The 27963-nt window shown below is 41.1% G+C and overlaps 1 long non-coding RNA gene across 2 annotated transcripts in view; it reads left to right on the top strand.

Annotated features, from left to right (window-relative positions):
* Positions 1 to 26086, top strand: part of LOC309538493 — a 257452-nt gene extending 231366 nt beyond the window's left edge. For both annotated transcript variants that reach the window (XR_014222230.1, XR_014222231.1), the window contains exons 5-6: positions 21271 to 21330; positions 25249 to 26086. This is a non-coding gene — a long non-coding RNA (uncharacterized lncRNA). The remainder of the gene's footprint in view (positions 1 to 21270; positions 21331 to 25248) is intronic.
* Positions 26087 to 27963: the final 1877 nt, after the last annotated feature.

The following is a 27963-nucleotide window of genomic DNA, read 5'->3' as shown; positions in this document are numbered from 1 at the left end:
GTTTTAAAAGATTTGTACCTGTACTATTTCAGCTAGCAGAACTCACAAGAATAAATGTTTTGGATATGTAGTTATTTATTTGTTATACCCCACCCACCCTCCCAAAGGGAGCCCAGTGTAGCAGGGCCAGCCCAGGACATTTTGTTGCTTGGGGCAAAATGTGCTATCCCTCACTGTTCCTACCCTCCTGCAGATCCAGGCCCACACCCTGTGGTGTGCCTGTGGCAGAGGGAGTGCAGTGGCAGCCCAAGAGCAGAGAAAGTCGAGGAGGCTGTGAGTGGTGTGCCCCTCAAGCCCAGATCTGTCCCCTGAGGTGGTGGCCTCAGCTCACCTCATAGCTGGGCCGGGCCTGCAGAACAGCTACCAACACAGAAAAATACAGCACAATAAATTGTATCACAAAAAACAATGAAAGCAATGGTCAAGATAGCAAGATTAAAATGACAGGAGTTAATATCTCCACTATTGTTTACCAAGTGCATCAATGAAGGATGTTTATTTGTTGTGTTTATATCACACCTTTGTCTCCATGGAGCTAAAGGTGGTATCCATGGTTCTCCCCCTCCTCGTTGATTCCCTACAATAACCCTGAGAGGTAAGTTAGGCTGAGAGGTAGTGACTGGCCCAAAGTCAACCAATGGCCAAGTGGGTATATGAACTCTGGTTTCTCAGGTCCTAGTGTGACACTTAAGGGACGCGGGTGGCGCTGTGGTCTAAACCACTGAGCCTTGGGCTTGCTGATTGGAAGGTCAGTGGTTCAAATCCCTGCGACGGGGTGAGCTCCCGTTGTTCAGTCCCAGCTCCTGCCCACCTAGCAGTTTGAAAGCGCCTCAAAGTGCAAGTAGATAAATAGGTAAACGGCGGGAAGGTAAACGGCGTTTCCGTGCACTGCTCTGGTTTCGCCAGAAGCAGCTCAGTCATGCTAGCCACATGACCAAGAAAAACTGTCTACGGACAAACATCAGCTCCCTCAGCCAGTAAAGCGAGAGGAGGGCCACAACCCCAGAGTCGTTCGTGACTGGACTTAATGGTCAGGGGTCCTTTACCTTTTTTTAGTGTGAGATTCTAACCATGTCACTGCATTTTAAAAGTCAAAATGTACATCTGAATATGGTTCTATTATGAAACACAAACTTGCATGAAAGGTCATTCAGGTTCCAAAAGTCAAATGCAACCTAGTCCAAAAATATGAGGTTGATAGCAGCATTGCTCTCAAGGATGTGACCACCATTTGCTGTTTCAGTACTACATTATGCAAATAGTCTTCTCCATCCCACAGTGTGCTATTTTAGATACACATGGAATACGAAGGTAGACTATCCAGCTTACCTGCTGACCCCATTTGCAACTGTGCAATAAAATGCCCAAAACAAACATTTCTTTGGGGCTGATCTGCCAAGGACGTATTCTAGCTTCCTTCCCCTTTATCCCAGGTGGCCGTGCTCCTTCTCCACCTCTCCCTCCCACCCCACCCGGCCACGACCCCCAGCCACGACAAACATCCTATGAAAGCACCGGTTTGCCCCCATCACAATAATTATGCATTTTTATTTATTAATCGCATCTGCTATGCATTTGAACTCCCCTCTCTCTCATCAAAATTGTGAACTGGGCCAGAAGATGTGGCAGCCATGTCACTTTGTATCAGCTGCCTCTTATTTATTCCGGGACCACTTTGACCTTCAGCTATAGTGTCATGTGCTTCTCTAATGGCTCTCGCCGCTTTCTTCCTCCAGCAGCCATTGCTCCCTAGAGATTATCTGCATGGGAAGATAACTTTAGGAGCCTCTGGGGATCTGCTTTCTGTTGGCTCCCACACTGCCTTTTTTTTTTTTAAAGGAGGAAAAAGCAGTGGGGGGGGGATCCATTTGTTCAAATCCAGAACATTTTTGTGCTTTATTTAAGGAAATCCGTGTGTCTATGGGGGGATATGGGGAAGGGGGAGGAAAAACCACCCATCTCTGCAAAGCTACCACCTAATTACTGCCTGCTGAGTAGCACGGTTAAACACAGTCAGTCAGAGAGCCTTAAAGATACAATATCCTCTCTCGCGAACTGTCTGCTTGTCAATTCAGAGTCACCCTCCTGCTTTAAATCAACCAACCACAGAGCTGTTATGAACAGCAACTGATTTCCCATGCAGTGCTGCAAAACAAAAAAAAATCACACCATATCCTGTTTTTAATGGGTGCAGTTTTTCAACAGCGTAACAAGAGGGAGCTGGCACTGCTGAGCCGAGCCATATCAGGAGAAGAAGAATGGGTTCAAGGAGGAATCAGGTGGAGGCCTTGAAGTGTTACGATCGCAGTCCCAATTACACAAGCATTGTGATGCTTGGCCCCAATTACAGACAAATAACAGTGGAGTATGTTCTCTTCATCACTGCTTGTAGACATTGATGGCCCTTATTATTTTTGCATGGCAGAATACAATAAACTAGTTTGAGCTCTAACTAATATTGTTTTGTTAATGCAGTGTATGTTTATGCTCTGAAACATTCCTAAAAGGGATCACCAAATAAGAGCTTTCTTCAGCAAGCTCACTTAAGCACATGGATGTGATGAATATGTTGTAGGAGCTTATATTTAGATCTCCTCTTGCAATATTGTCCCGGCAGAAAATATGATATATATGGGGAAGTGGTGGGTGGGAGGGGGAGAGAGAGAGAGAGAGAGAGAGAGAGAGAGAGAGAGAGAGAGAGAGATCCTACAATCTTGTGTGGAAGTGGGGGGGGGGGAGAGGAAGGAGTTATTATTTCAAAATAGAAAATTTAGACTGAAAAAGGTGACCTCTATGAAAGGTTTGATTCAAATGTGGCTACGTAGGGGAAACACTGAATGTGGATAATCAGGAGATTCAAATCACAAAAGGATAAATATAGCAGGCCTACTGCATACATAATATTTTATATCCATTTAAATTAGAGAAGTACTGAAGCATTTTATGCAATGAACTGAAAAGAGGTATTTAGAATAGTGAGGGCTATTTTATTCTGTTTTTAGCTTATTAGCGATTTTAATTTTTTAAATGTTTTAAATAGTTTAAATGGGGTTGTTGTTGTTTTTACCAGTAATTGTTTTATTCTCTTTGTAAACTGCTTGGAGTTTTTTAAAAAAATAATCAGGTGGGGTATACTTTTTAATTAATTAATTAATTGCAAGATGGTGCTAATTAAAGGACATCTCTTAGTTTAGGTTCCACTAACGTGCCATTGTTCTTCTAGCCTGCCTTTCCTGAATGAAGCAAACAATTATGCCATAGTAGCCAAATGGTGTAACTAATACCCATCTCATACTGATGTGAAATGCTGCTCCTGGACATTATACCTATTTTAAAGCATCCTCTCTAGCTGCATGATTATACTTGGAACTGTTTCGGCATGTGTTCATAGCAGGAAAGGGAGGAAGCGTCTCTTTGGATCTGCCAGCTTGCACATCAAAAACAAGAGAGTGCTGGAAAAGGTTTGGCACAGTCCTGCCGTTCTTTCTAGCCACTTACATTAATTGTGCTGTATAAAATGGTGCTCATCTACTGACAGAAGGCAGGGAGAATCTCCTTCCTTCCCATTCCACAGACAGAAGTCATCACTGGATCCACTAGTCTCTCGCCAGTCCATGCAAAGCCAGCCTCACCTCTCTACCAACCTTTTATGTGTCCTATTAATCCCCCTCGGGTCCCCTTTCTAAACAAACAATGTGTGACTGCACCAACTTATCAGCAGACCAACATAGGTAATCAGCTGAAAATTCCAGGTAGCCAGGAAACTGAACACTTTCTCCTTCAGCAAGCCAGTGTCATTGCTGGCCAGGTGAACAAATAACAACATGGGCAGCGGCATGCACTGGTTCATGATCCTGCTACCCAGCCCCCGTACTGTAGCCCACTGTCTCGGGCCCACCTGGCTGCTCAAACACGAATGTGCTTCTCAATGGCTGTAGCTGCAGATGACAATGTGAAAGTGCTCCAGCTGGAGACAGACACCTGATAAGACAAAAATATAGCTGAAAACAAGCCTTCAGCTATCCCCCCCCCCTCACTTCCTCTCACGGGAGCCAGCTGACTCGCATGAGAGCTCAGCACCAAAAATGGGACATCCAGTCAGAAGTCAGGGTGGCTACTGTAATTCTGAGATGTCCCAGTCAAATCAGGACTATTGAGGGATATGTTACTACTATTAAGTAATTAACACTTGCACTGTCATAATAATAATAATAATAATAATAATAATAATAATAATGGGTTGAGTACAGTTTATTGCTTCCATCAAGATAAATATACACAACAAAGAATCCAACCTATATTCTAATGTCTCTATCGCTGTCATTATTCCTACTATCCATTTGCAATGTACATGAGATTAGAATCATCAAAAGCATAATAACTGGTAGCTATTTCTGGCTGTTTCTTGGAATTAATGAGTAAATAACATTTTATTTACTTAGATTCACAGTTTAATGAATAGGTCAATAGGTATTTGCTTTATCTAATTATGCAGAATTGGCATTTCATAAATATAAGTTGAACATTCATTCATTGCTTCTAGATGCACAGTTTAAGTATGGCAGTAGGTACTTGATCAATTGGGGTATTACTTGGTTTGGAAACTCAGTTTGATGTTCTTTTATGCAAGTTGTGAGTTTTTACATGGGTGGAAGATAAAATTATAGAGGTTAACATGAACATGCCATCACCAAAGAGGACCTTAGCTCTCAAGTGTTGGCAGGCATTAGGTGTTTCTCTTTAGGGTTAAGTTAACATAATGGAAATGGAAATTTCAACTCATTTGATTTATTCAATTAGAGGCCTCCATGTAAATGGACATTTGCCCAACTTTTATTTTTTGTAAAACAAGTGTTATATTCTGCAATTTTCTATTGGCTAGGAGATGACAGCTTAGCTCATTTTCAAAACTACTGTTGCCAGTTGAACAGGGAGCTTTCCACTTTCCTAACCTTTCCATTTATCATGCAGTCCTCTTAGTTTCACAGGCTATTAGGTGACAGCCCAACACCTCTTTTAAGCAAGTGAAAACTACCATCATTGCATTACTATATGCAACAAAAACAGAGAAACGATGGCTTGCTTGCTGTTAATTCTGCAAAAGCTATGTGGAGGAAATTGGGCAAAGAATTGCAATTTGATCCATTTATTTATTTCATTATGTACATTTAAATACCACTCCATAACAAGGCAGTCTCTAACCACAGTGCAAAGGGCATTATCAGTCCTGTGCTCAGCACTTTGGGAAGCCCTGAGCACAGGGACTAGCAAAGTGCTTCTTTCTTCTCTCTCCATCATGTCAAATTGGAGAAAGAAGTTTGCCTTTTGCAAGCTTTGGCCTCAAGCAAGACTTTTCCCATTTGCAGACAATGCTTGCAAATAAATAAATAAAAAGGGTGCTTCCTTTGGTTTTGTGCACCTGTTCCCAGTAAGGAAGAGCACACATAGCCAAAGTGAGCAGTACTTAACCTCCCACTTGTCAGCTGACAGACAGGTAGGTTAAGTCCTTTTGCCTTGGCTGTGAGTACCTGTTCAAGAACAGACCCTTGTAGCTGAGGCAGAACTGAACCCCACTCTTCCATCCACTGACTGGTGCCACAAGTGACACAAGCTGATTGAGAGGTTGGTATGGATCGAGGGAAATGGCCTCGTGGTCCAGATTGGACCTCCAAGATTACTCACATGCCACAGATGCCCCATCCATGGTTTACCATAGAATTATAAAAACAAAATAAAATCCAACACAGATGAGCCAGGATGCCAGGCTAGAGATTTAAAATATGCTCTCATGAATTCCACATTCCCCCACCCTTACAGTCTAAAAACCTGAAGAGACAGTGAAAAATAGTAAAAACGAAGTAAAATTAAAAATGCTTACCCAAACTTCAAGAATTAAGGCTGCTGTCACTACAATCTTACCAGATGGAGAAGAGGTCGTTGCAGTTGGACATATAAAGGTACAGTGGTACCTCAGGTTACAGACGCTTCGGGTTACAGATACTTCCGGTTACAAACTCTGCTAACCAGGAAGTGGTTGTTCCAGGTTAAGAACTTTGCCCCAGGATAAGAACGAAATTTGCGCGCCAGCAGCGCAGCGGCAGCAGGAGGCCCCATTAGGGAAAGCTTGCCTCAGGTTAAGAACCGTTTCAGGTTAAGAACGGACCTCTGGAACAAACTAAGTTCTTAACCCGAGGTACCACTGTAATAAACAGATTTTATATCAACCAAGGGATTGTTAGGGGGCAGGAGGGGCTATTTGATGAAAGATTATTCTGGTATGTTTGCATGTTCTTATATTGAAATTCACTAAAATAATTAATCAGAAATAGTATCACAGTACAAGACACGAGGTAAAACAAATCAGTAGATATGACACAAAAATGTAAATACAGAAGTGTGGCCCTGGGAAATCTTTGGCACAGGGACATCCTATTTGCAAAATCTAATGGAGAAGGTGAGCTGCTTGCTTCTCTTTTGAAATTTTCTTATTTTGCTGTACAGATCAATCCTATCACTTCATCTCTTTGTGAGCCCTGCTTATTTATCACATTATGAGAAAATCTGACTAATCGCTCTTACCAGCCTGATAGAAGGCAGAAGGAAGAAGACTCTGATATGGAAAAAAGGAAAAGTGAGCATGTAGACATGGAAGTTCTTGATGCAGTTAAAATTGATCCAGAGGAGATTTAGTAAGGTCATTGCTATCTGATGGCTGTTGCGAGTTCTCAGTGAAAATTAATTTAATGGATTTGTTCTGCTTATTAGTGGTCATGTATTTCAAGGCCCAACTTCCCATTACATGAAGCACATGTAACAGAACCCTGAAAACATCTCTTTCTCTTTAACAAAGAAAAGAAAAGGAAAGATGGTAGAAGCAGTCTGATGGTGGCTGGCTGTTCCCGTGCAGCAACACCGTATTGTCCAAGTCCCTCTTCCTTAAGAAACAGACCAGAGAAGATCCAGATCAGGGGTGTCCAATCATGTTTCACCACCTGAGGTAAAATGGGAAGGTGCCTCCCTTGTCTCCCCTATGCCTGCCTATGCTGAAGTCTCGTTTACTGGGGTCGCAGGAAGCTGTTGCCGTGCAACCCTGGCAGTGCTGGCAGAGGCGAGTGGGGCACCTATGCCAAAAGTGGCTGCTTCAGTCTGTCTCTGATCCAAATGCATTGGACAGGCCCTGATCCAAATGCATTGGATAGGAAGGGAAACTAAGGTTCTTATTCTTTGTGGAATAGGGAGAACAGCTGGCTTAATTGAAGAGAAATTGATTTTGAGGATTTGGATAAGTTGAGGAAGATTTCATTTTGGCTAGCATCTTAGCAGGTAATATGACGCACAGTTGCCTTCTCCTCAGTTTAATGGGCATGTTACTGCTACTCAGAATTCTAGATGGCTTGTTGTTAAATGGTGTTGTGGGGCAATGACAAACGTGGCATCAAAAGGAATGGCTCTGAGAAGAGAAGCGTGGAATTGCATGGAGGGAACCAAGTTTGTCTTTTCACACTAGAGTGTCCACCACTGCCTGAGGTGGGGACAGCAACCGCCTCAGGAAGCAGGATCCACAGGGACAGCAGATTCCAACATAGATCCCTTGTTCCTGATTTACATCTTCACTCACCCTTTCTTTCCTCATTGGAAGGACATTTTGTGGTTCGACTCAGATACCAAAAAGTCTCAGGCCACCCATCTAAGTAGGGATAATTTCTTGTCCTACTCAAAAGATATTATGAAGTACAGTCCTTATTTACTAAGTAAAACAAGATATTGTGGGTGGTCATTAGCTTTCAAAGCTGTTCATGATCTCAGATATTGGTGGCAGCAGTCATGAGCTTGTAGGGTGGGAGTTGGGTTAATGGCACAGTTTATTATGTGTCCACATCAGTAGTCACCAAATTTGTATGTTCCTCTGAATTCTTGACTTTTGCAGTTATATTGCTCGTACTAACATGAATGATTGTTTTTTTAAAAGAAATAAACGGATCATCACTTTCTGCAGAAGGGGTGAGGAACCTGTGGCCTTCCAGATGTTGTTGGGTTCCAACTCCCATCAGCCCTAGCCAGCATGGCCAATGATCAAGGAAAATAGGAGTTGGAGTCCAACAACATCTGGAGGGCCACAGGTTCCTCATGCCTGTGACTTGGATCCATGACCACAAACACAGTTCCACCAGTGCAAGGCACTCATTCTCCTAATTCCCCTGTCCTGTTGCCCTTTAAGATACATCATAATACACCATTCCAGAGGGTTCCTCAATGCTCAGGAGCCAGTTTTGAGAGGTTGCAGGAGGCTAGGGAGCCAGCAAAGCTCATGAGTAGTGGTCTCATCTACCTCTGAGTCCCATTTTGTTTTTCTCAAAAAATATGAACTTAGTCAAAGTGAAGAAATTTGATGCACTTTCTGTATGTGGTCCAATAAATGCTCCTTCTCAAAAGCTTCTTAGCTTTTCTGTAGGTATGGCATTGAAATTGGCACAATCCACAGGGGACAAAAATCCCTGTGAAAGGACTCATTAATTTCATGGATTGCACCCAGTAGCAGAGCTGGAATCCATAGCTATGTCACATCACAGACACATTATGGGTCTTAGTTGGCACCATTTAGATAACTTGGTTATGTATAACCACTGAATCTGAGATAAAACATTGTTAACATTAAGGATCTGTGGTACGATAGTTCACTTTACATCATCTCAGTGGTTGATTATGGTGATAATTTTCAAATTAAGGCAAAATACTTGTTTAAATTCGGTGAGTTCCAGACAGTATTCAAAGAGTGAATCACGGGATATTAATAGAAGAATGCCTTGGGAGAAACTAGTCAACCTGTCTAAATCTATTCATTGAGTCATATTTTAGTCTCAAATCCTGACTTCTCACACATATAATCTCAGTAAACCCATTTTTACAAGTAACTTCCAGAACAAACTTTAGAATATTACATACTTCCTTAAATGAGAAATATTATACCTTCAGTGTACTGTTGTCACATAGTAGGTGTGGGGAACTGGATTTGGCCCGGGGGTCAGATCCTTATCTCCGCACACCCTTGAGTCATGTTTGGCACATGAGTGGGGCCATTTCTCAGTCCCTTAATCTCACAATGAGGGCTTCACCCTTGCCAGCAATCGGCTGGTTGTTGGCACTGGTGAAGCCCTGCATGCAGCGCTACTTGAAAGCCTTGAAAAATCAGTTGATTGTCTTTGCTTGGGAAACCTTGTTCACAAGTGCTGGCAATCAGATGGCAGTTGGCTCTTGGGACATGCCACACAAGAGACTTTTCAGTACCTCCAATCAACTGAATGAGAAATTGCTTCCAAAACTGCATTCAAAAAAATGTGTATTAAGAAGTTGGTGAATTTTCATGCGGATTTCTCTTTTTTTAGAAAATTGCTGTGGAAATATGGAGAATGGAATTTAAGATATGGAAAAATGAGAAACTGAAAGAAACTAAAACTGACGCTTCAGTCTATTCCTGCAAAAGGCAGGGTGTTTTTGGTAGCGTCACCCTGCTTTTCAAACTCCTTTCCAGGCGGTATTTGATATTTAAGCACCAGTTGGAAATGTTTTTGTTTATCGAGGCATTTAATCTGTGGTTAGTTTTACATCAGGAGGGCCTCCCATCTGCTTAGGTATTTATTGTTGCTGCCCTGCTGTATTTTTAGTGTCAGGCCATGATTTTATCATTTTAATGATTTACTACGTGAAGCTGCCCTGTGCTGCAGATTGGAAATGACCTAAAGAATAAGTGAATAAATAAATGTGCCACTTATCTGACATATTTCACAAGGGTGATGTGGCCACAAGATCAAATACACCACCCCATTCTCATTATGAGCAGATTCCTTCGTCTTTTTTGACCAAGTATTAGAAATTGATCTACCTGCAAGTGAGGAGCTAGGGAGGGAGGGCAACACTTTCACATGTAGCAGATGGTGCTGCCATTGCTATACACTCTGAGGAAGAGTCTCTCCAAAATCCTGGCTGCCTGCCCATGCTCCACCACATATGTATGTGAAGAGGAACATGTCCTAGTTTCCTTTGCCTTGCTGACTGCAGTTTTCAAATAAGGTGAAGTGGGTGAAGTATAGGGCAGGGAGTGAGTGAGAGAGGAGAGTGGGGAAGAGGGAGGTAATGTATAAGAAGAACTCAGATCATATCACTGAGTCAGAGCCAGCATGGCCAATGCTCAGGGATGATGTGAGTTGTAGTCCAAATGATGATGATGACCATACATTGGGCAAGTCAGGGATGGATGGATAGATAGCTAGATAGCTAGATAGCTAGATAGCTAGATAGCTAGATAGCTAGATAGCTAGATAGATAGATAGATGATAGATGATAGATAGATAGATGATAGATAGATAGATAGATAGATAGATAGATAGATAGATAGATAGATGATAGATAGATAGATGATAGATAGATAGAGATAGATAGATGATAGATAGATAGATAGATAGATAGATAGATAGAGATAGATAGATAGATAGATAGATAGATAGATACGAGTACATCCCCCAAAATGGTCTCTTGGTGTTTGTTTTTAATTTCTTTTTGCTTTTAACTTGCTTTTAACTTTTTATTATTTTATTATTTGGCTTTATGTTTTCATATTGTTGCATACCGTTGTGATATATGATACAGTAGTATACAAATATTTTTCTCGATCAATGAATAATAGTTTAACAGCACCTGGAAAGCTACAGATTCTCCACCCCTGGCCTATACTAAATAAGAGAAAAACATTAAAAACACTGCATGATTGTGCATGCCTGTATCATATCATTTGCACTATTGTTTTCTGATGGCTTCTAGTTGAGTTGTGGCAATTCAGTCAGCAAGGTGCACAGCTGTCTTCTGCTTCACATTTGCTGAACTTCACCTGTGCCAGAGGTGCTGGGTTTAAACCTGGAACCTCTTACATGCAAAATCTCTACTAGAAAGCTACTAATCTCCCATTTTTGTGAGCATACAAACTTAAAGATAGACACATTTGCACTGAGAACAATGAACGCACATTCAGATCAGCCTCATTGCTCTGAAGTATCTGAGCATATCTTCACCCTTTGGTTTCATCTCAAGGGTACCTTGGAGGAATCAAACAGCACCTGGGGTCTTCACTTGAACAGGAGAAATCTGGCATATCCCATTGCTTTTGAAATCTCTGACTGAAACAAGTAAATGCCTTGCTGTCATTGTTTCCATCTGGGTTAGTAATTTTAGCTTGTATATTTTCTTGCCCCTGGTATTACATCTGAAGACTTCGTTTCATTCATTTTTTTCTGAAGTAATGGTTTTAATTGTGATGTTAGCCATTCATCCCTCCAGTACCATCTCATAAGTGGCTTCAAGATTACTGTCTGGATGGAAGGCAAGGCTTCAAGAACAGAAGCAATTAGGAAGGTTAAAAAAAAATCTTGTTAAAAACAACAACCCAGAACCCCAAATAAATTAGCATTGTTCTGGAAAATAAACAGTGGAGAGGGAGAAGCCCAAAAGATTGCTTTACAGCTGGGATCCAAATAATTTAAGGTTACTTTGTAGGAGGACTTTAAGATTCCCTTCCTTCTGTTCTGGAGCAAGATTTTGCTCCTATCTTTATTCTGGGCCATACCATATTAATAGAATCATAGAAATGTAGAGTTGGAAGGGATCCTGAGAGTTGTTAGTCCAACCCCTGCAATACAATAATTTAAATGAAACATCCCTGACAGATGACCTTTATAACCTCCAAGGAACGAGGGTCTGCCATCTTCTGAGGGAATCCATTCCATCGCCGAACAGCTCTTACTGTCAGAAAGTTCTTCCTAATGTTTAGTCGGAATTTCCTTTCTTGTAAGTTGTGGCACCCAGAACTGGACACGGTACTCCATGTATGGTCTGACCAAGGCAGAATGGAGTGGTACTATTACTTCCCTTGATTAGGACAAGCCCATGCAAGGATTCCTGATAGCAGAAGAGGAATTTCCCCTCTCTCTCTTCCCCTACATACCCTCTCCAAATCTGTTCTGGAGGCTTAGGAGAACCCTAGAGCAGAGGGAAGATCATTTTGTCAGGCAAGCAGAAATGCTTCTGCTGATAGAATTATCTCCTTAGCACTACACTGAATCTGTGCTTCTCTTGAATTTTCAGAAAATAAAATTCTTTCCCTTTTTCTTTCCCAAGTCCAGGTTGCTTTCATCTTCTTTCAGATGCAAGCACAGCCTTGCATGTTGTTATTAAAATATACACCTCCTGGACTGCCATCCCAACTCACATCCTCATATCCGCCAGCCCACTCCCCTCTAGTACCTGCTATGGTGTGCACAAAATGTCTCAGTAAATACTGTCTCAAAAATCCACAATGTACCAGAAAGTGCTTGCTCTTCCTGTTTAGATCCTGTTTGCACTGGTTCAGTCTCTCCTACAATGAACAACCTCCCTCAAACATCCTCACATTTCATTGGATGCTAAGATTGGATACCCACCCTCCTATCGGTTCTGAACAGAGGAAAGGTGAGGTGTATGTCCTTTTTCATAATGATGGAGGTCGCTTGGATGCAAAGGATCCAATAGCAAGCTATTTTACACTTAAACACACTTGCTTACACTTACACACTTTTACACACACAGAGAGAGAGAGAGGGAGGGAGAGAGAGAGAGAGAGACTCTTTACCAGCATATGATATATTTTAAAATGTAATTGCCAACTGGCAACAAGCAATATATTTTATATTAATGCAAATGACCACAGCGCCATGTTGCATCATGTGAATCCCATTAGCTAAAATTACTTATTATTGTTTCATTATTAAAATAATCTGATACTGAAAGGGAACTCAAAACAGGTAATAAAAACCAAGCATCTAGCAGTCATGAGGCATCACAGCTGCAGCTTCTTCCTTTCCAAACAGAACATCTACCACTTGACATGTGACTAATGCCGTGAGCTAATTTACACTCAGTTTTTATTACAGAAAGATTACTTTAGGAAGAAATCGCTAACGCTTACTTAAAGAGGGAAATGTATTTTGCTATTGCTAGCATTTTCAAAATGGTGGAAGACTTGAAATTAAATTACATCAGATTCCTTTATATTATTCTGCATTAGCTTCTCTTTTATTTACTGTCATCTTGCCAGCGTGATATCATCCTGGCTGAAGAGGAATGGCGATGCTATTTATATTGTGCTGCACTGTCCTTTAATTGACCTTGTTTCTGCAGCGGAATGGCGGCTTTTCCTCAAGCTGCCAGGCTCTTTTTATTGCTGCATTTTGACCATGCACTAGTGGTTCTTTGTGCTGCCGCTAAGTTCAGGAATCAATACTGCATTCCCCGCAGCCAATAAAGGAAAGCTGACAGCATGAATTAACTGAATGTAGCCAGTTGCATGGAGGGCCATTGTCTTTAACGAAAATTGGGACAATTACCAGCTTCCATCACTTAGTGGAGGCTTTAATGCAAAGCGCGAGGTTGCGGTAATTTAATTTTGGCCCGCTGCTCTGACACACTCCCCTTTGCTACCGCTTTGTGGAGGCCAAGCTATTAATGGCTGCAAACCAAAACACGTAGGAGACAAAGGCAGAGAGACACAGGCACACAGAGGCAGCAGCTACTTCTGATTTAACAGAAGTTGTCTGGTAGTGTTTACAGATATTGGCAGGCACCATTCTTTCCCCAAAGAGTGCTCACCACTGAAGTAATCCACAGGACATGAGCCAAAGCAATCTGGCCTGAACCCCTCCACAGACTGCAGGGGCAGCTATGAAGAGGGAAGGAAGAAAGTTGGGGAGAGGCCATATTGCTGCTTATCTCTTGCGCTTCCCAGTTTGGTTGAGATGCTTTACATCTGGAGATGCGCTGGAAGGATACAGGCCTGGCTAATTAAATGCAAACTTCATAGTTTTTGCTTGCTGCTGTTGCTGGTGGTGATGCTGAGAGGACAAATGAAATGGCATTTCACAAAAAAGTAATGGGTTTTACTCCAGGTGCAATGAAATTGAAAACTGTAGTTCCATCTGACAGGTAATATTGCTCATTCGAATGGTTTTAAGCTCAGTTATTTAAAGGGGCAGTGTATTAGTCACAAACCATTTAACACAAGCTTTTAACTTGTTTTCACATTTGACAGTGGTAGGGGAGTCTGTCTGAGAAGTAACATTTTGAAAGCAATCGCGCTCTAAAGTTTTTATCTCCTCTTTGTTTGCTGTGAAGTAGTAAGGCAGGTAATGGTTTTGTTGCCTGCTTGCCCTCCTGTATGAGTCAAAACTGGGAAACGAGGCCTCATTGGTGAGAACTGGAGAGCTGCTCTGTCCGAAGGATGACCAAGGCCAAGCCATGTCGATTGGCACTAGGATACTTCACACATCCATGGGGAATTAAAAGGGAAAAGGTTGTGCTGCCTTGCTTCGAACAGAATAATTACTTTAAGGTGTCTCTTATGGTGGTGATAATGAGAAGAGGATGTTTTATTATCAAACCACTTTTATCCACTGATCATGAAGAACACAAACTGATTTGGTCACCACACTCCAAACACAATATAAAGGTTTAACATACCCTCTAACACTTTGAAGCCAAAATCTGGGATGCCATCTTATCATTTTTAACTAGCGAGCATGAAGGTCATTTGGGTTGCCGTGATCTCACACAATGCCCCCTCCCCACAATAAAAAATAATTTGGGGGGCACAGTGCCTTATAGGCATAGGATTCAATAAACAATGTTTAAAAACCAGGTTTCTATAACTTAACTCAAATATATGGTAAATGTATCAGCATTCAGAACAATAAGCACCTTCTTCCTTCAGTGGAAATACTGAAGTGTGTGTTTGACAGATGGACTGAGTAGAGATGTTGTAAGGACCCCAGAAAACATATTAAACACCACTTTAGTTTGGTGGTGAGTTTCGATGTTGGAGATCTAGCATTAAATACCTGCTCAGTAAGGAAAGTCGTTGAGTTGTTTTGCGAAAAGCATTTCTCAGCAGCTTGATTCATCACAGAGCTGCTGAAAAGATCAATGAGACAAGAGAATATGAAGGTACTTTTATACACCAAAAAGTGCTATAGAAATTATTACAAATACAGTGTGCAGATGTAGGGCTATTTATGAGTCAATGAGATCTGACCTTATGTGCTACTGCTCTGATGGACATCAATAAAAAATTATTAGGGATTTCAGCATGAACAACCCTTATCCCTATGAGACACAAGTTCCACAGTGTCTCTCAGAGTGCCATTTGAGCATCAAGACAAACACATCAAGGGAAATGTTTTACAAATATTCTCAGTACTTACCGGTAACTCAGTGTGGCCCTCATAGAAGATTCCATAACAAGACACAGAATAGGGTTGCAGGGATACAGCTCTGGCCCCTTCCTGAGGTTGTATGATACTGCTGGCCTCATCCTTGATGACCCCATTTTATGCACAGAGAAAGCCTACACATATAGACCTCTATGCACATAGGCTTTCCTCGCATTCTGGACTGTTGCATGATCAAGGTCCCAGAAGATGGAGAAAGCCTGCATGTAGCTACCACATGACCTCACATGTAGGGTCAGAGGTACACCCCCACTGTCCTGTCTGTGCTGCACATGTAAGGGGGCTAAAGTTTTCATTTGAAAGAAGGATCCAGCCTTAGGGCTGCTGAAAATATCAGTCAGGTCACAAAAATGTTATAATTCTAATGCAGTGTGCTATGCCTCCCTAACACATTTTTTTTAAAAAAAAATGAAAATATGTTTCGTAAAATGTGTAAACACTGACAGCTAGGGAGTTTGGCAATCTGAAAAATGACTTTTCAGAAAGAAAACAAGGACAATACACATTCAGCTTTGCTTTGAACGTAATGAATTATTTGGATTAAAAAGAGAAAATGATGGGGAAACAAAAATAATACTAATTAACATTTCTTCAGTTCAAAAGGAATGTTGCTTTGATAAGTAGCGTTGTATATTTACAGTACACACAAGTCCTTCTGGGAATGAATGTTTATTAAAATTCAGTTACCAATTTCCATTACATACATTATTTCACAAGCCCAACTTTCCGTGAGGAAGCTATAATGCTCCATATACTGTCACTTGATACAGTCACCTTCATTCTGAACACTTAATGTGGAAGATTCATTAATTTCTACAGAACGTTCAAAGGTGCTGTGAAGGCAGCGTTTCTGGTCTACACATTTTCATTTTGTGGTGCAATGAAATCTAGAGCAGTGGAGGTGTGATGGATAGATGGCATGGCCATGTACCACTGAGTTAAACTACATGTCATTTTAATCCCTCCCCGCTCTAAGAGCTCATCCACACTTCTGTTTATGATGTGATTTCTAGGTCTGTGACTTGCAGATGCAGATCTGAGCAGATTGTTTTTTCCCTGCCTGCCATATTCCCTGGGAAAACCTGCTCTCTATTGCTGAATTGGAACAAACGTCAATCTGCTGAAAACCCAAATATTTGGGGAAGTGGCAGGATTTTTGTTTTTTGGGGGGGTTGTTTGTTTGTTGTTGTTTTTTTAAACCTCTCTGGTCTGTGTCTGGAAATCATGGATCTGTGCCTAGAAATTATGCCACAAACAGAAGTATGAATGAGCCCAAAGTCCATTTAAAGCAGTACCATACTGCTTTACTTCTCAGACTGGCTTTACAATCAATCCCTCTTCCCAGGGAACTCTGGGAATTGTAGTTCTGTGAGGGGGTCTCCCAACAACTCACAGTACCTTCAGCGAACTGTAATTCCTAGGCCTCTTTGGGGGAAGCCATGATTGTTTATAGTGTCATTATGCAGCATTAAATGTGTAATGCAGATGTGGCCTTGGATAAAACACCAAAATATGAAAGCTGCAATCCTTTCTGAAGAGTACATTCTCATCTTAAATCATTTGGACTTACACTTGCACAACTTCTTCTATTGTATTTAAAACATTTATTGCACTAACACTCTTCATTGTGTTTAGCTTGCATTTAAATACAAACACTCTTGTGTAACTAGAATATCAAAGAAGTGGTTTTCACCCTCTAGAAAATGGCATCTGTTCTGTAATTTTCACCCAAACAACTGCAAACATCCCAAGATGCCTGCAGGAGCAATGATGCTCTGAATGAAATACAGAGACCTTGTCAATACATTCTAACATGTTTAAAGGTAAAGGTAAAGGTACCCCTGCCCGAATGGGCCAGTCTTGACAGACTGTGGGGTTTGTGCGCCCATCTAGCCTTGTTTAAGCAAGGCTAAAACAGAATCTATTTCTCTTTTTGAAGAGATTTTCTTCAGTAGTACTATTTATACAATTTCTACGGTAGGATATGTATATATACAAAAACTTCAGAAGCATCCATCAGTTACTATGGGTGGAGAAAAGGTATCTGTATGCATTGAAGGCTCTGTCTACATGTTTTTCATTGCAACATTTCACAATGACAGTGGCTTCTATGCCCAATTATGATGACTTACATTAGCAACTCAGCTCCCAGAACATATTGAAAGCCAACACACAAGCCAAATTTTACAAGGCAAATGTAAAATATACTACTGGAGAAGCCTGATTGTCTCCATTATTTCAATTTTAGTTTTGTATGTTTAGCTATGTTCAATGGTGAAATCAGAAAATGGCCTGATGGAGATTTAAATCGAGGTAAACAGCTGCCTTAGCTAGAGTTGGCAACTTTACCATCTGAAGGTTCAACTCCCAGATTTTGATTATTTTTTTCATTGATCTATGATTATTTCTGCTTTCTTTCTCAACACATTTGTTGCATTATATCTGTTCCATCTGTTTTATTGTGTTTTTTAACATTGAAATGACCTATGGTTTCAAGCAATATGTTTGAACTGTTTTTTGGAATATCATAGAATCATAGAATTGTGGCGTTATAAGTGACACAAAGGATCATCTAGTCCAACTTCCTGCAATGCAGAATCACAGCCATTTTGATGAATATTTTGAGGTTATAGCATAGAGTATTTGCAAACACTTTTACTGTGATGATGAAACCTAAGTAGGGTTGCTTGAAAAATTCATTTTTTTTGCAAATCCATATGAACTGGCCTGATCTGCACCTTCCATATCACTGAGTAAATAAAAATGCCTTCATTTTGTTGATTTCTCACTTCTCTGAATCTTGTGCTGCCATTCTGAACTCAAAAGCATAAAAAATGCATATACTTTAAATATATCTATTTTATGATAGAATACTTTTAGAAATGCATACTTTGATGGAACATAGTTTAGAAATGTACCTTTTGTGAGAAAGTACATCCATATATAGTTAAACATGACTGTGTGGATTTTTTATAAAAAAACAACAACAGTTTAATGTTGAAACAGGACTGCAAATTACTTGATAAACTCGACTGCTGCAAATGTCTATAAGCATCTAATGATACATACATTCCTGACAATGCCAAACTGGAAACAACCTCAAAAACTGAGTATATAAAAAGTAATCCTACACTAGAGGAAGTTAATTCATTCATCATTATTATTATTTTAAAAAGGTTTATTCTGAAACTATTCTACAGAATTTTAATTCGTACAACATGACCTAATTTATTTCTAATTAAATCTAATGAATAGGCAATGGTCAATGTTGCTGTTTATTTGTGTTGGAATTTAATGAAATGTTGTAGTTTACTTTTCCATCTTGCTCTGCTCCACTGGAATTAGAATCTGAAAAGCTCCCTAACTGTGAGCTGTAGCCAAGTTTTATTCTGAAGCCAAGGAGTGGAGAGGAGCAAAGCAGCTGCAAGCTCTTCTATGAGAGCCCACACATTGAGGTGGCCCCACTAAACCATGGTTTGGCTTACCATGCTGGGTGTCAGGAACATTGCCCCCCCCCCCAGGGTGCAGCGGAAAAGTCGGCCTCAAAAATTGAGATAAGCGAGCAAGGGGCTGACTCTGCAGATGAGAGCTGGCTGTCAGAGTCTAGAAAAGGAAGACACTGTTAGCTCCCAAGGAGAGGGAGAGATGGAAGGTAGCCAGAGCATTGCCAGGCAGCCAGCAGATAAGCCAGAGTCTGAGGCTGTGTCTTCTGAGGAGGCAGGCCAGGCATTCAGTCCCTGTACTTGGAAACTGGAGAAGCTCAGAGAACAACGAAAGGGAAGGAGAAGGAAGGTGGGATTTTGGCGTCCTTCCTGTTGAGGGGAGGGACGATGATTCAGACTGATCAACTACTGTTAATATGAGCAGGCGGAAAGACGTTCTCTGGATGTGTTTTTCTTGTAAATAAACATACATAAAACTGACAGAGAGTCATTGCTGCTTATCAGGCTGCTTGCCTGCCAAAGATCAATAGACTGAGTAAACCAAGTCCTTCCCCTTACCATGCTAAAGTTATTGTGGGGAGGGGTCCCATTTATTTATGATAGTGAATTTGTCAGGAGGTTTAGAGAAGAGCAAAAGAAGAGAATAATCTGAAAAGATTGCCTGCCTGCCTGCCTGCCCCCAATAACTTTAAGGTTTCTGAGACTTAACATAAATAAGTCAGTTTATTTAAAAAGCAGTATCTACCAGAAAGCAGGACAACTAGAAAATTCAAAATGCCATATCTTTTTAATGCTTCTTAATTTCCCCCTCCCTTTCAACATCAGTGCTATAGAATGGAGCACTAGCAAATCCCATTATGTACTGGGCAAAGCTCACATGCTTGTTCAAAGGTGATAGTGATCTGTGCCTTTATCAATCACACACTTTTCATGCTTAAGCAGCCTTTTCAAAATCCCTCTTTTAGCTACAAGGATTGTTAAATATAGCTGGTTGCTGAAAAGAGGTGAGGATAACTTTAAATGATCTTAATTTGTTTACCCTTTCAGTTTTCTTCAACCCACAGAAACCTGTCATACTTAGATTCACTATATCTTGACAAAGATTCTTTTTACCCCTAGATAACTTGAGAGGTCTAAGTCCACAGAGAGAACTTGAGCACCTCACTTCCACACTAGATTACCGGGGAAGGGGCATAGTCCACATTCCCATCCTAGCATCTGTCTCCTGAGGTGGCCATCTCACTCTGCCTAGTGACAGGGTTGGCTCAGTCAGAAAAAAAGGCAACCAGATTAGACTTGGCCTGGAAGAAATTACTGAATGATGCCACAGTTGTTGGGCATGCTTTGCTTACATAAATAATATTTGTTTTGACTTTATTTGTGGCTTAAGTGCACGACACAACGCCACCACAGAAAATTAAAACAGAAGTTATATTTAAACATGAACTGACAAGAAGATACAGCTCTAGCAATCAGTGTCAGAGTTAGAGTTACAGCCAACTCCTGCTGGTCTACCTTTTTGTTTCTTGACTCATGTAAGAAATCTTATAAATAAAATAAAATAAAATGAGTAATCGCATTCTCCAGAAGGGGAGGGAGTATGGAAGGTGATCTACCTACATTCTTGCAAATCATTTTAAATTCCTAAGAGTGGACAAGAAGCTAATGGAAATTCATGAGTGGTGCTTATTAGCATAGTAATTTTTAAACTAAACTTTACAGGTGGAAATGGGATAGAAAAGTCAACTTTGCTTTAACCTTCTAGACTAAATTTCTTTTCCTTGTTGTAAAAATGATACCAGAAGATTTGTCAAAGTTTGTCCGTTGTTCCATGACACCGGATGGAAAGTGCCATTCTGCCATTGCTTGATAGCAGCCAGTGCAAAGTAATCATTAAGCAGACAGTATTATTTTCCTAATTAGTAAAAAAAATAAAAATAAATCTTTGGATTTCCTGGGGCTCCTTCCCGCTGAGCAATCATTTGATTTTGTTTATGTTGACAAACATGCAAGTTGCAGACTCTTTCTTTAATCATTTGACAAAGGCAAGTGTTTGCCCGTCTTACGCATGGGTTAAAGAAAACAATGGCACCCCCTTGCTTCTGGGTCTTCCTTTCTTGTGCAATTGTCACAGTGAGAAAACTGTACCAACTGCAATATTCTGCAGCTGTGTTTTACTGTCACAGTTGTAAATATGCACCTTCAGATAGGACTGAGAGAATCCCCTGTCTGAAACCCTGTTGAGCTGCTGGCGACCAGCGGAGACAACACTTAGCTAAGGTGTCAGTGGTCTGACACAGTGGGAGGCAGCTTCCTATGATCCTAAGAAAGCTTTAGATTTTCAGACAACGATGAACATTCAGGATCCCATTGTCACATTTTTCCCCTAGATGAAGATTAATATCCACATTCGTTGAGGGGGTGGGGAGGGCAATTTATGAGGTGGCCTTTAACCTCAGAGAAACAGGATGACAATTCCAACATTTCTAATATATGGTTGCTCTTGCTTCTCGCATTCCTAGGGTCACCACTTCTGCACCTCCCAAAAGCAGGAAATCAATCACCAAACAAGAAGACTAAAGGTTTGTGAACATATACCACTTTATGAGTCTGCCCTAGCTTTGAGATCTTCAGTGGGGCCTTTCCCTTGTTGTCCCCCCCGCACCCACCCTAACAGGCACATTTGGTAAGAAGATGAGAGAGCCTTCTCAGCGGTTGCTCCCAGATTGTCCCTTCTAGGCTGGTCCCCTCTCCCCGTCAGCCAAAGATAAACCTTTGACCACTAACTTTCTGCTGCAGCCAGGGTCTTTTATTGTTGCTTGTTTCCTATTTTCTTCTCCTTGTTGTTGTTGTTTTAAATTGGTTTGATTCAAGGCTCTTTTTATTATTCTAACTTATCTGCCTGTGTTTATTTTAATATTTATAACTGATTGGTGTATTTTCTAGCTGCATATACTTATAATTCATGTTGTGAACTGCCTGGGGTCCTGCACTGGGAGAAAGGCAGGATATCAAACAAATAAACAAACAAAAACAAACAAACAAACAAACAGAAACTTAGAAACAAACCAACCAACAAACAGAAACTTAGAAATGTTTGTTATCATTTAATCAGAAATATAATACATCTCACAGTGACCAAATGAGCTGTGTGCCTACTCAGTCTGCTATCTGAGTGCAACTGAAGTGCACTTTCAAGATCTCTTGCTTTCCTGTCTTAGTCTTCTTTGTCTTTAAGCTGGACTGGAACTGGACAGCGCTCCATATATCCCATCAAAAGGTCAGTTTCTGAGGTCCAGCTGTCCTTTACCAAGGACCAAGCCTTTAGGAACAGAGCTAGCTGCCTTATATACCATGTCAGACCATTGGGACATTTAGCTCATTATTGTCTACGCTGACTGGTAGGAGCTCTCCAAGGTTTCAGATGCAGATGTGTCAGAACATTCCCAGCCCTACCTAGAGATGTCAAGGGTTGAACCTGGGACCTTCTGCAGTGAGGTAGATGTTCTACACCCAAGTTCCCCCCTTTAGTAGACCCTGCCCCGTGGAATGGCTTTCCAAGAGAGGTTCAGCATGAGTCATCCCTGTTGCCTTCCAAGTGTCTTTGAAAAACCATATCCTTCAGGCAGGCCTTTCAAATCTGAGATGCTTCACCAGTCAGCTTTTGCCAATGTGTTTGATGCTTCTGCATAGTCTAAACTGTTCTATTGATCCATTAATGATAAAACCAACTCCATGTTGTGTATATTTTCACACAGATGCCACATTCAAAGTTATAGTCAAACATGAGCTGAAGGGAAAAGCTTTTTGAAAATAATTAAGATTACCAGTTTTGGCAAGCAATGCAAATCTCCTGTAATTAAGGATTATGTAAAACTGGGATTTTAAGTACACATGGAATATTTTGCTATTATCCGTATTTTTCCTAGGAGATAATAGTGATAGCCTATCATACACAAACACCTTCCACTGCATCTTTTTTTAAATTATGTGCTTAATGTTACAGGTTAATTGGTGGTGTTTGCAAGTATCTTGTTTTCACTGGCGCTTAAAATACACTGCTAGCAAATCGACCCACACCTCTCCTCAGTCAGCATCCGTACCTCCCTTGTAGTCTGCAGTTTAAATATATTACCAATGAGGGCAAATGAAATAAACCCAGGTAGCCTGGATGTGGGAAAAGAGGGAAAGGATGCCTGCAAAATTTGTATTACTTGTTTCTCATACTTCCAAGTCAGAGAGATGAGGTGGGGAGATAACATTCCCCTTTAATCATTTTGTCAATAGTTCAGGAAGAACGCAAGACACAATTATTATTATTATTATTATTATTATTATTATTATTATTATTATGTTTAAATATATTTTTTATTAAACAATTTTAGCAAAACAAATTATCAATCAAAATAACCCAATTACATTCCTCCCCTTTTTATTCCACCCCTTCCCTCCCTCTCCCACCTCCTAAGGACTTCCCTCAGCTCCCCTCTCTGATTTGTTTGTACATATCATTCTCTTCATGTTAAAAATGGTACATATCATTGCTTTATCTGTCATCTATTCTACTAATAAATTTGTGGATGTTTATTCAAAACCTGGCAAGGAGTCCAAATCTTTTTGTTGTTTTTTTAGATAGTTTGTAAAAAGTTCCCATTCTTCCTTAAAGTCACAATTGTCCTTCTCACGTAATTTATGTGTCAACTTTGCCAACTCCGCATAGCTCGTCAGTTTTTCTTGCCATAGTTCTTTTGTTGGGATTTCCTCATTCTTCCATCCTTGTGCTAAGAAGACTCTTGCCACTGTTGTTGTGTACATAAATAAGTTCTTTGTTTTTCTTGGCTTGTCTCGTCCTAAAATCCCTAACAAAAATGCTTCTGGCTTCTTTACAAATGTCATTTTAAACATTTTTTTTTCAATTCATTATATATCATCTCCCCAAAATAATTAACTTCTTTACATTCCCACCACATATGGTACAAAGTACCTTCTTTTTCTTTGCGTGGGCAGGCGGAGTCCCCAGATCCTGCACGGTCCCCCCGTCATGTGGAATAACGACTCAAGACAACGTGCTATGGGATTAAATTGGCCACAACTTTATTAAATTTCAAATGTGGGTAGACCTTGGCTCAGGCATTGGGCGTTCTCCCTCCCCGGTCCCCAGCCGGGGACCTAGGGAGCATCAGGGTTATCCAGTGTGTGGGGGGGGATGGGCCGGCTCTGGAGAACATATGTTCAAGCAGAGATGGCCGCCCCCGTAACGCCGCCGCCGCAGGGGAGAGCAATGACAACCTTTCGGTGTACGGCCAAAGCCTCCCTTCATAAAACCCCTTTAACGGGGAACCCTGGTATCGCCGCCGCAAGAGGAAGATGGACAAAAGGATTCCGCCCAAGGCCTGATACCGCCAAAGTTGTGACGTTTTGCTACGGGAAAGGCGAAACCTGCCAATGCAGGGAAATTCCTTCCCGGCCCTTTAACAGCGACCTTAACGTAGCAGCGCCCGCATACCTGTGAAGAAAAGTTAACCTGCAAAAACCTGTGAAGAAAAGTTAACCTGCAAAATAAGACATTAACTGAGGGTGGGTAGGGTGGGAGAAGCTCTGGAGCCAAGTGAGGATTCCTAGGTAAGATCCTCCCTCTATTGTGTGGGCAGGTAATCCCTCCCCTACCTGGCCTGGTCTCCTTGGCAACGCTTCCCCCAGGTGGGATTGGACAACTGACTGAGGTAGGCGGAGACCTCCAGGTATCACACCTGAGGGAAGGCAAAGCCAAGCCTATGCTGTTGGGGCCGCTCCAGGTCTAGGGGCTGCACGCGCCCACGCAAAGGGCGCCCCCCGTTTTAAGCGGGGAGCGGTCATTACATTTCCAACATGTATTTGACCCGGTTTTGTACATTTTTGCCATTTGTACTGGTGTACCATCTATACATCATTTTCATATAATTTTATTTCAAGAGAGAACAATCTGTAAATTTCAAATCCACCTTCCACAACTTTTCCCAGTCCTCAAATTGTATATTATGTCCTATATCTTGTGCCAATTTGATCATAACTGATTTAACCTCCTCATCCTTTGTTTCCCATTCTAGCAGAATACTATATGCTTTTTTCAGCAGCTTCGCTTCTTCTTCTATAACCTCCTTCCTGAAATCTAGAGATCATGTAGCTAAAACCCTTTTTTATTGTCTTCCTTATACATCTCATATAATTGTCTATAATGCAGCCAGCTCTGAAAATGGTCTTTAATTTCCTCATAGTCTTAACACAAGACACAATTAAAGCATGTAAGCTGAAAAATCAGGGGCATTACAGTCCTCCATTGCCCAGCCCTGCTACTCCTTTGCAGGTGGACTAATCCTCAGATGGCTTGAATCTCTCGTTTTTTAAACAAAACAAAAAGCCTTTTCTTTTTTAAAGAAGCGTGCTTTTGAATTTGTCTATCAAACTGCTCAGAGAGAGGTAGAAGCTAATCGAGAATTTGCTTTCTTTTATTCTCTCCCCAGCAGCCAGAACTCCCTGAGAGACACCTTTCATTGGCTGTTTCCATCTCCTGTTTGCTGGCATCACAGAATCCTGCCTCCCTGCACCTACATCAACATCACATGTGTGAGGCTGATGAAATAAGTGATCTGAATCAGCCATCAGAACAAGCAGAGGCGTCAGTACATCAAGAGCAGTGAAGAAAAGGGGGTGGCAATTTTTTTAAAAAAAAAACCTGCCAAGCATCAGCTGAGCCCTCTAAATCTTGATTTTGCACATCTGCAGAAGCATGGAGAGAAATCACTATGCATGAGAAGCACCCTATTTATAACACTCTCACCCTCTTTCCTATGCAGCGTGAAGCTGTACAGGGATAAGCTTTCTCACCAAAGGATGCTTTTACCGATTCACTGTATCACACTTGCTGAAGGCCAACCTGGAATCCTGATGCAAGCAGAAAATATTTTTGTTTCACAAAAGACCTCCACCTAAAATGGCAATAACAACATTTATATTCCAAAGACATATTTTCCTTGTTAAAAATGTGTTATTGCAGAGGACGTGATCAAGTGATAACACTGAAAATATTACACAAAAATATCTTATATTTCACCCATCCCCTCATTCACTAGCAGCAAGAAAGTAGTGTTATTGAAGTACTTTCAAAAGACAGTTGCTAAATTGAATTTTTATATTACATTGTAAAAGATTTCATCAGTCAGTGCAATATTCCTTTTGCCATATGTGCTTAAATGTGTACTCCTATTTATGTATGCCACTATAGATAGATATATGAGTCAATGGACACAGATACATATATGACTAGATATTAATATAGTTGTTTTGTGAGAACTACAGTAGATTAAATAATTTTGCATGATTGCTTTTTATTCTCCTTCTATACACAAAGAGTCTTGTACTCACAAAAGGAAGCTCTACTAAATTATTCTGATTTCTCCATCCCTTAACCTTCAGGAGTGACCTCTAGGGACAGAGAGGGCTATTGTGTAGGCAGGTAGGGAAACCCTATTGCTCAGGCAGAATTCCTCTTGCTCCTTTCCTGATCCAGCCCAATGAATTCAAACTCAAGCTCACATATTACACTGAGTACAAGGTGTTTCCTGTACATACAAAAGCTTGTGTGAATGAGTGTTTGTTTGGGAAACTGTCTAAAGAGACAAATGGCAGAGTGTGCCTTCGGGGGTGAAGTAAGGCCATTGGAGAGTTACAACGTACACTTATTGTATTTGTACATCTCAACTATTTGTGTACACGGGTACAGAGATTGTACCCTCACTGGATATGAGCTTGTCTTTGGGCACACCTCTTACATTCTACCACCCCAATTAAATTTCCATGGATGTGGAAGACGTAAGATCATTCTACTGTGCATTAAGATATCCAGTAAAATGTTTAAACACACATTTGCTTTACAAAGAACCATCATATATGTTTTAAATACAAATGCTTTACAATGTAACCCTATAGATGTGAACTCAGAAGTAACCCTTGGTAAGTTCAGTGGGGCTTACTCCCAGGTAAGGAGGTGGCTATAGTCCTCTCTGTGAGCACACTTTCACAGTGACACCTCTTTTCTCTCTTCATTACCCAAATTCCATAAGGGAAATTCACATAACATCCCCTCCTTATAATGTGTTAAGTCAATTTCTGAGTCCATGCCTCCCAACATCAGCGCACTCAACACAAATGCCCCCAGCAGACACATGTCCAGCATTACTGTGAAAGAGCCCTATACCCATGCAGCTGCTTGTACATGCAGCTCTTACCTGTGATTGGTAACCCTGGCCAATTCATCTCACTGAAACGATACCATGGTAGAACTGTTCAGACCCCTTCCCTATAGATCTGTTCCTCTGGAGCAGACTAGTTGTTTATCCCCATTTTCAACCACCCCAGAGAATCCATGCATGGAACTAGTGTCACAGGCAAGGAGCCAGATGGCAGCCTAACATGATCCCTGATTGGATTCTGTGGTCACCATCTGCACAAGGGTGAGGTGGGGGAGGATGACTCTGTTGCAGCATCTCGTCCCATTCTACTTATTTTCAATCAGGTAGAAGATGCCTCATATCCCTTCTCTGAATCCTGCCTTGATTACACATGAGTACAGCCCAAGTCTTCCTACTTCTCTGGCTTCCTCCCTTGGTTACTCCACTATCCATTTACAATAACCATTTTTTACTAAAAGATGTCACTTATTCGGTCATTTGTACAATGCCCTTTGGTAGCAGCAACACAATGAGTTGATTCAGATTTATCATGGGGTGCAGGAAACATATTGTAATCCCATTCTCCATAGCCCTTTTTTAGATGTTCCACAAACACAATGGGGATTGTGGACCTAGCCCCAAAATATGCTGTCCAATGTCTCCTTCTGTTTACTTGTTTCTGGGCCTCCCATATCTTTTTAAACTTTTGTCTCCAAAACTGGTGGTGTGTTTTTAATTCATTCTGCTGTTAACTGGGTTAAAATTACCTTTCTCACTTGACAAGTCATTTTCAGATATTTAAGCATGAACACAGAGGGGAGGAACTGGGATTATGCCCATGGTTCCTGATATCTACACATGAATCACCAAATAAGAAGACATGGGGATGCGGGTGGTGCTGTGGTCTACATCACTGCATCTCTTGGGCTTGCTGATCAGGAGGTCAGCAGTTTGAATCCATGTGATGGGGTGAGCTCCTGTTGCTCTGCCCCAGCTTCTGCCAACCTA

Source organism: Podarcis vaucheri (assembly GCF_965113315.1).
Source record: "Podarcis vaucheri genome assembly, chromosome: 8".
NCBI lineage: Eukaryota > Metazoa > Chordata > Lepidosauria > Squamata > Lacertidae > Podarcis > Podarcis vaucheri.
The sequence above is the reverse complement of the archived record's forward strand: the minus strand, read 5'-3'. Positions and strand labels throughout refer to the sequence as shown.